Below are 11,297 nucleotides of genomic sequence, written 5' to 3'. Positions count from 1 at the left end.
TGGCCAGGTTGGTCTTGAACTCCTGATCTGCCCGCCTCGGCCTCCCAAAGTACTGGGATTATAGGCGTGAGCCACCATACCCAGCATAAATTCTTCCTAACTGTTGAACAAGGGCCCTGCATATTATGTAGCCAGTCCTTTGTGAACTGTGGAAACTGCCCGGCTGCCTGGAAGTGGGCCTGTTGGGAGGCGGCCCTGTGTTGGCAAGAGAACGTTGGCTTCCCTTTGTTTCGTGGGGTTCTCCCTGAGGACTCATGCTGCCCCAGTTCTTGCAGCTGGTTCCTGGCCTGCCTTCAGCCCCGTCAGCCATATGGCATGGGTGGCAGCTATGGGGGGAGGTGTCTGCAGGATCCTTAATGGCAAGCTTCAACTGGAGCCATAGGATTTCCTAGTCAGAAAGACCTCAGCAGTCATTAGCTGTAACCCTCCCACTACAGAAAAAAGGAACCTGAGGCCCAGAGAGGGAAGAGACTGGTGTGAAGTTACGCAGCAAGTAGGTGTTCAGACTTAAAAAATGGGTTCTTTCTTTATGGCCTACACCCTGCTGAGGGCAGACCAGCAGTGAAAAGAAGGAGGGCTCATTTAGCACTGGGCTGAGCCTTGGAAGACCTCTCTCATCTTTTTTTTTTTTTTTTTTTTTTTTTTTTTTTTTTTTGGGACAGAGACTTGCTCTGTTGCCCAGGCTGGAGCGCAGTGGCACAATCTTGGGTCACTGCATCCTGTGCCTCCCAGATTCACATGATTCTCCTGCCTCAGCCTCCGAGTAGCTAGGATTACAGGTGCCCACCACTGCACTTGGCTAACTTTTGTATTTTTAGGAGAAATGGGGTTTCATCATGTTGGCCCAGGCTGGTCTCGAACTCCTGCCTCAGCCTCCCAAACTGCTGGGATTACAAGCGCGAGCCACTGTGCCCAGACTCTTCTCATCTTAACTAAATCATGTGGAGTTAGGTTTAGCTTCTGGAGGCAGAATCTCTGCTGTCTGGGAGCATCCCTGCATGAGATTTAATCAAAGCAGCCTGGCCCAGCCAAACAGGTGCATAAATTCCCTTTAAAATGAAGAGAGGATGGGGCAAGATTGTATAACATTAAGAAAAATACTAAAACCTGAGCCAGGCATGGGGGCTTATGCCTGTAGTCCCAGCACTTTGGGATACTGCGGCGGGAGGATCACTTGAGCTCAGGAGTCCAAAACCAGCCTGGGCAACATAGCAAGGCCCTGTCTCTTAAAAATAAAAATCAGCTGGGCATGGTGGCTCACATCTGTAATCCCAGCATTTTGGGAGGCTGAGGTGGGCACATCAGTAGGTCAGGAATTCGAGACCAGCCTGACCAACATGGCAAAACCCCATCTCTACTAAAATACAAAAATCAGCTGGGTGTGATGGCGTTTACCTATAATCCCAGTTACTTAGAGGCTGAGGCAGGAGGATTGCTTGAACCTGGGAGGTGGAGGTTGAAGTGAGCCGAGATTGTGCCACTGCACTTCAGCCTGGGTGACAGAGTGAGACTCCCTCTCAAAAAAAAAAAAAAAAAAAAAAAAAATCAACATAAACAACAACCAGACCAAGTGCAGTGGCTGATGCCTGTAATCCCAGCACTTTGGGAGGCTCAGACTGGTGGAACACAAGGTCAGGAGTTCGAGACCAGCCTGGCTAATATGGTGAAACCCCTGTCTCTACTAAAAAACAAAAAACAAAAAACCTGATTACCCAGCAGATCACCCTGGAGGATGCATCTGATAGAGTGGTGTGTTCTGTGTTCTGGTGGCCACACCTGCAGCATCCACATCTGGGGCCAGCCCCAGTGCTGGGGGCTTTCCAACACTGAGCTCACTCAATTCACCCAACAAACCTGTCAGATGCTTATTTTTGTTTTCACCATGTAGATGTAGAAATTTGGACTAAAGGAGATAACACGCCTTTCGTGAGGTTTCTTTTGCAGTGCTTTTAGAGCTCACTGATCAAATGAGATAATGCATGGGAAGTGTTGTACACAATGCTAAATGTATACATAGTAAATGTTTGAGAAAGGTTAGTTGGATAAGATCCTACTGACTGGAAATGGTAAAACCAGGATTCAAATTCAGGCGTATCCAATTCTAACTCTATGCTCTATTTCAGTTATCAAGAGTGTCCCAGGCCAGACGTGGTGGCTCATGCCTGTAATCCCAGCACTTTGGGAGGCTGAGGTGGGTGGATCACCTGAGGTCAGTAGTTGGAGACCAATCTGGCCAACATGGTGAAACCCCATCTCTAAAAAAAAAAAAGACTGTCCCAGTGCTCAAGCCCTATTCAGTTAAACCTCAATTAATTTGAACTCAGCTATCTAGAGCTCACAATTAGCTTGATTTTTTTTTTTTTTTCTTGAGCTTTCAATCCTTAGGGGAAAAAAAGCAACTCCTCAAGACACAAACTAGGATTTGGTACAAGCCAGAGCTTGTACTGAAGTGAAGGTCCCTAAGGAGCTCTGGCTGACCTAGAGCCAGGAAGTAAGGGCTGGAAGCAAGTCATTCAAACTAGAATTAGTCTATAGGTCAGGTGTGGTGGCTCAAGACTGTAATCCCATCACTTTGAGAGGAGTTCGAGACCAGCCTGGCCAACATGGTGAAACCCTGTCTCTACTAAAAATACAAAAATTAGCCAGACGTGGTGGTATGTGCCTCTAATCCCAGCTACTTGGGAGGCTGAGGCATAAGAATTGCTTGGACCCAGGAGGCAGAGGTTATAGTGAGTTGAGATCACATACTGCACTCTAGCCTGGGTGACAGAGCAAGACTCTGTATCAAAATAAAAACAAACACAAATGAGAATTAGTCTAGAAAGGCAATTTCTCAGGAATATTCTGTGGTTAGTACTTACTCCGGCCCATTGCTTGCACCTTCTTGGTCCTTGAACCTAGACAGGGCGACACGTCGTAGGTGCTTAAAAACAACTTTTATGGCTGGGCACGGTGGCTCACACCTGTAATCTCAGAACTTTAGGAGGCCAAGGCAGGCAGATCACAAGGTCAGGAGTTTGAGACCAGCCTGACCACCATGGTGAAACCTGTCTCTACTAAAAATACAAAAATTAGCCGGCAATGGTGGCATGCGCCTATAATCCCAGCTACTCAGGAGGCTGAGGCAAGAGAATCGCTTGAACCTGGAAGGCAAAGGTTGCAGTGAGTTGAGATCATGCCACTGCACTCCAGCCTGGGCGACAGAGTGAGACTCCATCTCAGAAACAACAACAACAACAACAACAACAACAACAAAAACTTTTGCAGGAAAGGAAGAAAGGAAGCTCTTTACCAGACCTTAAATCAGTCAAGAAAGATTCAGTTGGCTGGGCGCGGTGGCTCACGCCTGTAATCCTAGCACTTTGGGAGGCTGAGGTGGGTGGATCACCCGAGGTCAGGGGTTCAAGACCAGCCTGGCCATCATGGTGAAACCCCATCTTTTTTTTTTTTTTTTTTTTTTGAGACGGAGTTTCGCTCTTGTTACCCAGGCTGGAGTGCAGTGGCGCGATCTCGGCTCACCGCAACCTCCGCCTCCTGGGTTCAGGCAATTCTCCTGCCTCAGCCTCCTGAGTAGCTGGGATTACAGACACGCGCCACCATACCCAGCTAATTTTTTGTATTTTTAGTAGAGATGGGGTTTCACCATGTTGACCAGGATGGTCTCGATCTCTTGACCTCGTGATCCACCCGCCTCGGCCTCCCAAAGTGCTGGGATTACAGGCTTGAGCCACCGCGCCCGGTGGTGAAACCCCATCTTAAAAAAAAAGAAAAAAAAAAAAGAGAAAGATTCAGTTTTATTCAGGAAGAAAGGATTTTTTTTTTACAAATGGGTCTCACTGTGTTGTTCAGATTGGCCTTGAACTGGGCTCAAGGGATCCTTGCGCCTCAGCCTTCTAAGTAGCTAGGACTACAGGTGCATGTCACCACACCTGGCTAGAAGAAAGGATTTCTAACAGAGGTTAAAATTATTTATTTTAAACATCAAGGAATATACAGTTTAGAAGACTAAACCCATGTCAATCAGGAATTCAGTTACACACAATGGTCATTAGGCTCTGGTTATTTGAGATCCAGCTGTATTAGTGCAGAACCCAGAAGCCTCCCTTATACTGATACCCATGGTGCCAGCTTTCCTTATACCAATTTCTTGGGTGTGGCTGAAGAGAAGATAGAGTCAGCTTCTCTCTGGGCCTCCATTAACCATGAGCAGCCAGACAAGTACGGAGATGCTGGGGTTTGTGAACTGCCAAAGTTTATGGTGAAGCCGAGAGGCTGCATCTGTCTCAACTTACTCCCTGCACAGCACTGGCTAGTGTTCCTGATCAGTGCCATTCCTTTGTCAGCCTGAGCTTCTGGGCAGAGGCTGATGGGACGGCTGGCTCTGACACAGGCCTCTGCTTAGCTACTGGCATTTCAGTGCCCCAGGGTGAATGCTAGCTTGCAGGGGAGCAAAGGTGTGGGCTGGAAGTGGCTGATTCCATTCAAGGTCAATTGCAGCTCTTTAAAACCCAGATGTTCCATGGGGGCAGGCAGGGCACATACATGAGAAAAGCTGCCAGGTTGGAACAGTAGTGAACTTGAAGGCAGGGGTCCATCCAAGTCTCACTTATGGTTTCCAAGCAGGAATGAGGACCAAGGTTGCCAGACATTCAGATACTTTTTTATTCTCTCTTTCTCTTTCTTTTCTTTCCTTCTTTCTTTTCTCTCTCTCTCTCTTTTTTCTTTTTCTTTCTTTCTTTCTTTTAAAGACAGGGTTTCACCATATTAGTCAGGCTGGTCTCAAACTCCTGACCTCAGGTGATCAGCCCGCCTCAGCCTCCCAAAGTGCTGGGATTACAGGCATGAGCCACTGCGCCCGGTACTTTTTTTTTTTTTTTTTTTTTTGAGGCAGAGTCTTGCTCTGTTGCCCAGGCTGGAGCACAGCGGCGTGATCTAGGTTCAGTGCAACCTCTGCATCCTAGGCTCAAGGAATTCTTGTGTCTCAGCCTCTTGAGTAGCTGGAATTATAGGCACACGTCACTACGCCTGGCTAATTTTTATATTTTTAGTAGAGACAGGGTTTCACCATGTTGGCCAGGCTAGTCTTGAACTTCTGGCCTCCAGTGATCCACCAGGCTTGGCCTTCCAAAGTGCTGAGATTACACGTGTGAGCCACTGGGCCTGTCCCAGCTCTTAGTTTTTTGTTTGTTTTCTGAGATAGAGTTTTGCTCTTGTTGCCCAGGGGCACGATATTGGCTCACTGCAGCCTCCGCCTACCAGGTTCAAGTGATTCTCCTGCCTCAGCCTCCCAAGTAGCTGGGATTACAGGCACATGCCACCATGCCTGGCTAATTTTGTATTTTTTGTAGAGATGGGGTTATACCATGTTGGCCAGGCTGGTCTCCAACTCCTCATCTCAGGTGATCTGCCCACTTCGGCCTCTCAAAGTGCTAGGATTACAGGTGTGAGCCACCGTGCTCGTCTCTGGTTCTGTTTTTTTTTTTTTTTTTTGAGACGGAGTTTCGCTCTTGTTACCCAGGCTGGAGTGGTGCAATGACGCGATCTCGGCTCACCGCAACCTCCGCCTCCTGGGTTCAGGCAATTCTCCTGCCTCAGCCTCCTGAGTAGCTGGGATTATAGGCACGTGCCACCACGCCCAGCTAATTTTTTGTCTTTTTAGTAGAGACGGGGTTTCACCATGTTGACCAGGATGGTCTCGATCTCTGGACCTCGTGATCCACCCGCCTCGGCCTCCCAAAGTGCTGGGATTACAGGCTTGAGCCACCGCGCCCGGCTTTTTTTTTTTTGTTTGTTTGTTTTTAATTCTTTTAAGTCCATGAACTGCTGAAGGCTCTTAGTTTTTTGTTTTTGTTTTTTTTTTTCTTTTTGAGACGGAGTTTCGCTCTTGTTACCCAGGCTGGAGTGCAATGGCGCAATCTCGGCTCACCGCAACCTCCGCCTCCTGGGTTCAGGCAATTCTCCTGCCTCAGCCTCCTGAGTAGCTGGGATTACAGGCATGTGCCACCATGCCCAGCTAAGTTTTTTGAATTTTTATTAGAGACGGGGTTTCACCATGTTGACCAGGATGGTCTTGATCTCTCGACCTTGTGATCCACCCGCCTCGGCCTCCCAAAGTGCTGGGATTACAGGCTTGAGCCATGGCGCCCGGCTTTTTTTTTTTTTTTTTTTTTTTTTTTTTTAATTCTTTTAAGTCCATGAACTGCTGAAGGCTCTTAGTTTTTTTTTTTTGAGACGGAGTTTTGCTCTTGTTACCCAGGCTGGAGTGCAATGGCGCGATCTCGGCTCACCGCAACCTCCGCCTCCTGGGTTCAGGCAATTCTCCTGCCTCAGCCTCCTGAGTAGCTGGGATTACAGGCACGCACCACCATGCCCAGCTAATTTTTTGTATTTTTAGTAGAGACGGGGTTTCACCATGTTGACCAGGATGGTCTCGATCTCTTGACCTCGTGATCCACCCGCCTCAGCCTCCCAAAGTGCTGGGATTACAGGCTTGAGCCACCGCACCCGGCGGCTCCTAGTTTTTAAATGCTTCTCCTTCTTCTTCCTCTTCCTCTTTTCTCCTCCTCCTCCTTCTTCTCCCCTTTCCTACTTTCCTCCTCCTCTTCTTTCTCCCTTCTTTCTTTTTCTTAGTCTTTCTTCTCTTCCTGTTTATTTTCCCAAAAACATTAGCACCCAAAGGCGTCTATTTACAACCTCTGGGTTGAGAAACTGGGGAGGAGAAGGCTGAGGACAATTTAATCAGCCAGAGCTGGAAGGACCACAGAATCTCACCATCTCACAAATGAGGGACTAGGGCAGAGGGGCCTGCCCAAGGGCAGGCAGTGTGATCAGTGCTGGAGCCAGCACTGGAAGCCAGGGCTCAGGCTCCATCCAAAAGGAGGATTTCAGTCCCTGAGGCTGAATTAGTGGTGGGAGATTGGCACCAGAGAAATTGGAGCTAGTTGTAAAGAACTTCCCAGCAAGCCGAGGTGGGTGGCATATGAGGTCAGGAGTTCGTGACCAGCCTGGCCGATGTGGTGAAACTCCGTCTCTACTAAAAATACAAAAATTAGCCAGGTGTGGTGGCTTGTACTTGTAGTCCCAGCTATTTGGGAGGCTCAGGCAGAAGAATCACTTGAACCCAGGAGGCGGAGGTTGCAGTGAGCTGAGATCGCGCCACTGCACTCCAGCTTGGAGTCTCAAATAAACAAACAAAAACTTCCCAGCAGCGAAGATGGGGGAACTGAGGCAGGGGGAAAGCCATGCTCTCCTGCAGGCAGGGCTGGTGCTTTATTTCACGGAGGTGGCACCAGCCCCGCAGACTTGGTCACTTGCCTGGTCTGCTGTCTGTCTTCCCATCTGCTGTGTGCAGCATCTACCTCAGTTCTGAGGGTCTGCCTCATACACTCAGCATTTGCTGTGTGGGATCTTGCCCTTTTACTATTTTTAAAGGGATCTTCTGCCCCCGTTTGGCCCTGTTCCCAGTGCAAAGAACCCTGATGGTAGCTACAGAAAGCGAGTACCTTTGTTCTGTGGGGAATGGCTGTGTCTTCGGTTCGGATGATGAAAGGAAATACTCATTTGTCTTCTAATGCTGGGAGCTGGGGTCCCCACAGAATGCAGTGTCTTCCTCTTACCTTAGCCTCTTCGGCTGCAGAGGGCCTCTAAGCTGAGATTCCATGCCAGGTAGGTCCCACCACCGTCTTTCCTGGCAGCTCCTCCGTGAGTCCTTTGCCCATGACCATAGTCCTGGGTCTCTCTCTACCTGAGGGGAGAGAGCTAGAGGAATAGAGGAGTAGATTCCACAAACTCTACCCATGGGCAGCCAGCTGCTGTTTTGGGCTAGTTCTGAAATAGGTCACTGCTGAGTCTGTTCTTTTGAGGAAAAAGGACAGAGGAGGATCCCAGGGCTTCCTCCTTCTATCCATATCTTTCCATTGCCTGGAATGAGCATCAGGGACATAGGAAGAGACAGAGGCTCAGACAGCTAAACATTAACCATTGAACTGGGAAGCTGTAGGCCTGGCTTTCAGGCTGCCATTAACTGCTGGTGACCTTGATAAGTCACCTTCCCTTGCTGGGCCTCCATTTTCTTCTCATTTTATTTATTATTATTGTTGTTGAGACAGAGTTTCACTCTGTTGCCCAGGCTGGAGTGCAATGTCACAATCTTAGCTCACTGTAACCTCCCCCTCCTGGGTCCAGGCGATTCTCCTGCCTTGGCCTCCGGAGCAGCTGGAATTACAGGTGCCCACAACCACACCTGGCTAATTTATATATATATATATATGTATATATATATATATATATACACATATATATATATATATATATATACATATATATATATATATATATTTTTTTTTGAGACGGAGTTTCGCTCTTGTTCCCCAGGCTGGAGTGCAATGGTGCGATCTCGGCTCACCGCAACCTCCGCCTCCTGGGTTCAAGCAATTCTCCTGCCTCAGCCTCCTGAGTAGCTGGGATTACAGGCACACACCACCATGCCCAGCTAATTTTTTGTATTTTTAGTAGAGACGGGGTTTCACCTTGTTGACCAGGATGGTCTCGATCTCTCGACCTTGTGATCCACCCGCCTCGGCCTCCCAAAGTGCTGGGATTACAGGCTTGAGCAACCGCGCCTGGCTAATTTTTATATTTTTTAGTAGAGACAGGGTTTTGCCATGTTGGCCAACTTGGTCTCAAACTCCTGACCTCAGGGGATCCACCTGCCTTGGCCTCCCAAAGTGCTGAGATTATAGGCGTGAACTCTTTTTTTTTTTTTTTTTTTTTTTTGAGACGGAGTTTCGCTCTTGTTACCCAGGCTGGAGTGCAATGGCGCAATCTCGGCTCACCGCAACCTCCGCCTCCTGGGTTCAGGCAATTCTCCTGCTTCAGCCTCCCGAGTAGCTGGGATTACAGGCACGTCCCACCATGCCCAGCTAATTTTTAGTATTTTTAGTAGAGACGGGGTTTCACCATGTTGACCAGGATGGTCTCGATCTCTTGACCTCGTGATCCACCCACCTCGGCCTCCCAAAGTACTGGGATTACAGGCATGAGCCACCACGCCCGGCCCCAATTTTATTTAATTAATTAATTAATTAATTAATTAATTTTTTGAGACAGAGTGTCGCTCTTGTTACCCAGGCTGGAGTGCAATGGCACGATCTCGGCTCACCGCAACCTCTGCCTCCTGGGTTCCGGCAATTCTCCTGCCTCAGCCTTCTGAGTAGCTGGGACTACAGGCACACGCCACCATGCCCAGCTAATTTTTTGTATTTTTAGTAGAGACGGGGTTTCACCACGTTGACCAGGATTGTCTCGATCTCTTCACATTGTGATCCACCCGCCTCGGCCTCCCAAAGTGCTGGGATTACAGACTTGAGCCACCGGCGCCCGGCCCCCAATTTTATTTTTAATGGAAGAAGGATCAAATGATGAATCTTGTGTCTATTTCCCCTAGGACACTTGACAAGTTTGGAGGACAGGGCATCTACCTTCTTCCTGCCTGCAAAGTCTCTGTCCTTCCCCCACATCTACTAACATTTTCTTTATTGTATCATACCTAACATTATTACCAAATTATTTCAGTTTGTAATATCTACATGTACATCTAGTACATGTACCTATACAATTAGCATCTGTGATGATTAGATTGGTCTGGTTCCCCCCCCAGGCTGTGGGCCATGACTGAGAGTGGCCTTACCTAGTATAAGGGTGTCACTCAGATGTACGGAGGGAGCAGCAGCCAAGTCTCCAGGAGCCCCAGTGACTCAGAGGCCCGGAGTCTCTTCTGTGGCCACAGGGTTCCCACTTTCATGAGCAGAGATTATGCAAAGGTGACCTCTACTGGCCAAAGGAAGAAATGGCTGTTTACACTCCCTGTTACTTCCAGTTCAGCAAAATGACTAACATAGTCACTGCTGTCGGCCAGGCATTTAACATGTATTATTACGCCATCATCCTTGCATTTGTAATGTCTATATCTACAAAGTGGGCATCATCACCCCCGCTTTATAGATGAGGAAATGGAAGTTCAAGAAGTGAAGCAACTCCCTGAGTTCTCACACTGTAAGAGGCATTGCTAGGATTCAAGCCAGGTCTGTCGGATGCCAAGGACTCTGCTCTGTCCACAAGGCACCTGCTACTCAAAAATGTGGCCCAGGGATCCCCAGAGCATTGGCATCTCTGGGAGTGTTCGCAAGGCAGATCTCAGGCCCCACTCTGGACCTAGCGAATCAGAATTCGTAGCTCAAGGAGAGCCCCCAGGGGATTTGTGATAATTGTGGGCACTTGTACGCATGTTAAAGTCTTGACTCCCAGCAGGTGACAGGGAAACCCCAACATGGGTCCTCTTGGGAAGAATATGAATTTATATGTTCCTTTTCTTTTCTTTTTTTTGAGATGGAGTTTCACTCTCGTTACCCAGGCTGGAGTGCAATGGCACAATCTTGGCTCACCGCAACCTCCGCCTCCTGGGTTCAGGCAATTCTCCTGCCTCAGCCTCCTGAGTAGCTGGGATTACAGGCACGCGCCACTATGCCCAGCTAATTTTTTGTATTTTTAGTAGAGACGGGGTTTCACCATGTTGACCGGGATGGTCTCGATCTCTTGACCTCGTGATCTACCCACCTCGGCCTCCCAAAGTGCTGGGATTACAGGCTTGAGCCACCGTGCCCGGCCTTTTGTTTTTTTAAGACAGAGTATCACCATGTTGGTCAGGCTGGTCTTGAACTCCCGACCTCAGGTGATCCGCCCGCCTTGGCCTCCAAAGTGCTTGGATTACAGGCGTGAGCCACCATGCTCGGCCTCTTTCTTTTTTTTTGAGACAGGATCTTGCTCTGTCATCCAGGCTGGAATGGATGAATTTGGCTGTCTGCACTTGGAGCATGCCTTTGGCACAGATACATCCTTTCATTCCTTCTGTTCAGAGAAGGTGAAACCCAACTTCCGGTTATTTGCCCCCTAGTCAGGCCCAAAGCCCAAAGCCCAAACTCAACTTACCCTTGGAGCCCTTCTGATGTGTTTCTTCCTTGCAGGGTGAGTCCCCCACTTTTACTAGGGGTTGGAAGCTGATCTTCATTTGAGTGTGGCTGGAGCAGAGAGGCGAAGTGTGGTGAGAGATGAGCTGGTTAGACTTGACCCTAAAGGCAAGGGGGGGTCACTGGAGCCTCTCACATGCAGTCACTGTCTGCCCACCGTGGCCATTTTCCAGTTCCTGAAGTCATGTTTTTCCCAGATCAGGGCCTTTGTACATGCAGCTTCCACTGCTTGGCAAAGTCTCCCCACTTATCTTTACTAATTCCTACTCATCA

Source organism: Saimiri boliviensis, chromosome 1 (assembly GCF_048565385.1).
Source record: "Saimiri boliviensis isolate mSaiBol1 chromosome 1, mSaiBol1.pri, whole genome shotgun sequence".
NCBI classification, from domain to species: Eukaryota; Metazoa; Chordata; class Mammalia; order Primates; family Cebidae; genus Saimiri; species Saimiri boliviensis.
This window is presented reverse-complemented; position numbering follows the sequence as displayed.